Source organism: Kogia breviceps, chromosome 2 (genome assembly GCF_026419965.1).
Source record: "Kogia breviceps isolate mKogBre1 chromosome 2, mKogBre1 haplotype 1, whole genome shotgun sequence".
Taxonomy (NCBI): Eukaryota; Metazoa; Chordata; class Mammalia; order Artiodactyla; family Physeteridae; genus Kogia; species Kogia breviceps.
The window spans coordinates 128,059,903-128,064,158 of record NC_081311.1 but is presented as its reverse complement, the minus strand read 5'-3'; the positions used below and the strand labels follow the sequence as shown (position 1 = coordinate 128,064,158).

The 4,256-nt window shown below is 38.8% G+C and overlaps 1 pseudogene; it reads left to right on the top strand.

Moving 5' to 3' along the window:
* The first annotated feature begins 2,818 nt into the window (after window positions 1-2,818).
* LOC131750388 (hsc70-interacting protein pseudogene) lies at window positions 2,819-3,851 on the top strand (annotated as a pseudogene).
* Window positions 3,852-4,256: the final 405 nt, after the last annotated feature.

Genomic DNA, 4,256 nt, shown 5'->3' with positions numbered 1-4,256 from the left:
TGTGTGTGTGTGTGTGTGTGTGTGTGTGTGTGTATACATACATACATACATAAATTCAGAAACAACAACAATAAAATTTCTTTGGAAATTGAGATGAGAGTAGAAATGAAGAAATAGAAAGACTCAGAAGGTGGGGCTGAGAAAATCTCTCCAAAAAGTCAGGCAATATGACGTAATACATCAGATACATCTTACGTAATACATCAGATCCTCCTGGCCTCTTGTTTCAATTACTGTTATGGCAACCAGATCTGCCAGGCTACAACAAGGTTCACATGTGTTTCACCTCAAGCCAGTACTGCATGCTCTTGACTTCTTTGCTGAGGCTTTTCTATCGGCACTAAAGAGTGGGATGTTCCAGAACCCTGTTTGAAGCTCACACACCCTCAACTTTTTCTTACCTGGAAAACCAGTGCTAAAACATATGAAGATATATCATCATGAAATTTTAGAATGCTAGGGATTTGAAAAAATCCTAAAAGCTTCTGGAGAGAAAAAGAAATAGATCACATGCAGAAGATCAAATATCACAACAACACTAGAAAGCTAGAAGAAAATGAAGTAAAACTTTCCAAGTTCTGAGGAAAAAAATTTCCTATAACCAGAAGCAGAAAAGGCATTTGATAAAACTTAACACCTATTTATGAAAAAATTCTTAACAAACAAGGAAGTGAAGAAATAGTCAAATAAAAAGTATTTATAAAAATATAACCTGCAAAACTACTGATCAAATATGCAGGTAAAATAAGGGCATACAACTTCACAAAAAGTGAACATATAACAAAACAAAAAAATTTCTCACATACCTTTTCTCAAGTAGTTACCAGAGGATTTGATCCACCAAAAATGAGGTAGTAAACCAAGAAGAAAGAGAACACGGGATACAGGAAAGAGGGAATCTAAACCAATAGACAGGGAAATGTAATCTCCAGGATGATGGTAAAGGGAGATGTCAGGAAAAATGTACAAAGGACTCGGATGACAACAAGACCAAGTAAAAGCAGGTCACAAGGCTCTAGGCTCTAGAAACTTCTTCAATAAGATAGAGCTAGAATACCTGAGGTGTTCAAACATAATAAGAGTGTAAATATACAACTAGAGGAGTTGTAAATATACAACTAGATTAAAAAAAAAGTAAGTTATCAACTCCAGGGAACCAAAAATGTGTGCAATAAATAAAAATAATCATAGTATGTTATATGTCATATGGTCCAGCTATAAAAAACACTCACAAGCCAAAACAGTATAAACACAATATTTATCCAACCAAAATTATGGTATAATGATCTTGGGAAGATGGAGTGATGGGAAAGTTTTATGTATGGAGTAAAGCTGAAGAATGTAAGAAAGAGCCAAATCTCTGTATTCTCCAGTAAAAGTTCAATATTAAAAACAAAAGTCTCAAGAAACAGCAACATAAGCAAAATGGAAGTAAATATGAAAACAATCAACAGAAAGATATGGAAGTGATTGCCTTCGGGAGTGCGCACTGGGGTTAAGGACAGGGGATTGCTATTGTTTTGTTCTGCTCTATAAAAACATTGGAAAATGGACTTTTTAATCTCTGTGCGTGTATAACCTTGGATAAACATGAAAATTTGGACTTCTGCTTTTAGCCATTAGGAAGAAACAAAGTTTGGACTTACTGTCAGGCCATAATCAACTAGATAGTTGAGCAAAATATATAAAACAATACTTCTCAGATATTAAACAACAGGAAGCACAGGACTGTGATAGCTGAGGTATGGGAAACTAATAAAGGTGAATCCTATGAGTCCTAGGAGTTCTGCCTGGAGGTAATTTCCCAAACTCAATGCAGAAAGAGGGAACCCCAAAGACTCTAGCAATCCCACTGGGTAGAGGAGACCATTCCGAGTTCAAGGAGTCTGAGGGAGCTTGAGTATGTGGGGAAGGGTAATGGAGAGAGAAAGATAAAAGGCTTTGGAAATATTCATAGGGTCCCCTTTATCGTTTGGCTAAATATCAGTCTGTACATTCATAGGGTGAAATTCTACAAGTGTGCAAAGAACAGCTTCTTAGGGGAGAACAACTGCCAGGGAGCTGCAAGCAGAACAACTCCAGATTTCACACATCACTGGAAATATTCTGAGTTCACAATAGCCAGGGTAAAAAGTCCTTATTAAATAGAAAAAGCATTCAGTAGAGACCACGGAAGACTCAACCCTCAGGTGTGGTCTTAGCTAGCTATCAAGTGAAGACCACTCTAGACACGCCTTAATAAAGTCTTTAAAAAATAACCCTTGAAAGAAATTTATCTGCCAATAACCTAAATGACTACCAGAACAAAGCTCAATAAACATGTTTTGAAGGACTACAACAAAATTCAGCATTCAAATAACATAAAATTTACAATGTTCAGAATCCAAAAAAAAAAAAAATCACTACACATGTATAAAGAAGAGGAAATATAACCAATAACCAGGAGGAAAATCAGTCTATAGTAACAAATCTAGAAATTACAGAGATGTGGAATTAGTAGGCAGAAACTTTAAGACAACTATGATCATTATGCTTGAGAATTCAGAGGAAAATGAATACAAAGAGGAGGGAAATAGAAGATGTTAGAAAAAACAAAAAGGAACTTCAATAAATGAAAACTATAGGAGGTTCTAGTCTGTTCTGCCTCGCAGCACCCGCCCCCCCTTACGCGGTCACACTAAGCTAGCGCCGGGGCCAGGGATCTGGCCGCAGCCTCTGTTGCGCCCACCGCCTCCGGACCACGGACCCCCGCAAAGTGAGTGAGCTTCGAGCCTTCATGAAAATGTGCAAGCAGGACCCGAGCGTTCTGCGCACCGAGAAAATGGGCTTCCTGAGGGAGTGGGTGGTGAGCATGGGGGGTAAAATACCACCTGCTACTCCTAAAACTAAATTGGAAGAAAATACCAAGGAAGAAAAAACAGATAGTAAGAAGGCAGAGGAAAACATAAAGACAGAGGAACCATCTAGTGAGGAAAGTGATCTAGAAATTGACAATGAAGGTGTGATTGAACCAGACACTGATGCCCCTCATGAAATGGGAGATGAAAATGTAGAGATAACTGAGGAGATGATGGATCATGCAAATGATAAAAAAAGTGGCTGCCATTGATGCCCTAAATGATGGTGAACTACAGAAAGCCATTGACTTGTTCACAGATGCCATCAAGTTAAATCCTCGTTTGGCCATTCTGTATGCCAAGAGAGCAAATGTCTTCATCAAATTACAGATGCCAAATGCTGCCATCTAAGACTGTGACAGAGCTATTGAAATAGATCCCAATTCTGCTCAGCCATACAAGTAGCAAAGGAAAGCACACAGACTTTGGGGCCATTGGGAAGAAGCTGCCCATGATCTTGCCCTTGCCTGTAAACTGGATTATGATGAAGATGCTAGTGCAATGCTGAAAGAAGTTCAACCAACGGCCCTGAAAACTGCTGAACATAAGAGAAAGTATGAGCGAAAACGTGAAGAGAGAGAGAGATCAAAGAAAGAACAGAAAGGGTCAAGAAGGTTCAGGAAGAACATGAGAGCGCCCAGAGGGAGGAAGAAGCCAGATGACAGTCAGGAGCTCAGTATGGCTCCTCCAGGTGGCTTTCCTTGCGGAATGCCTGGTAATTTTCCTGGAGGAATGCCTGGAATGGGAGGGGGCATGCCTGGAATGGCAGGAATGCCTGGGCTCAATGAAATTCTTAGTGATCCAGAGGTTCTTGCAGCCATGCAGGATCCAGAAGTTATGGTGGCCTTCCAGGATGTGGCTCAGAACCCAGCAAGTATGTCAAAATATCAGAGCAACACAAAGGTTATGAATCTCATCAGTAAATTGTCAGCCAAATTTGGAGGTCAAGCATAATGCCCTTCTGACAAATAAAGTCCCTGCTGAAGGAAAAACAACTTAGATCACCAAATGGATGTCACAATACAAACCAGTGTACCTCTGACTTTCTCATGAAGAAAGCTGGGGTGCTTTGAAGATGAACCCTACCCCTCTGCCCCAAATGCAGCTGAAACATTTTACAGTGGTTTGTCATTAGGGTATTCATTCAGATAATGTTTTCTTACCAGAAATTAAAAATTTTAAACAATTTTTAAACCTTAAAAATATTTAAAATATTTAAAACAAATTAAAAGGGTGTGTTAATCCCTACATTTTTCTTTACTAATCATTCTGGTTTTTTCCTTTGAATTAATTAGGCAAGGAAGATACTTCAATATGGAAGATTTATTGTTCAAGTCTGAGTGAAATAAAGATTAGTGG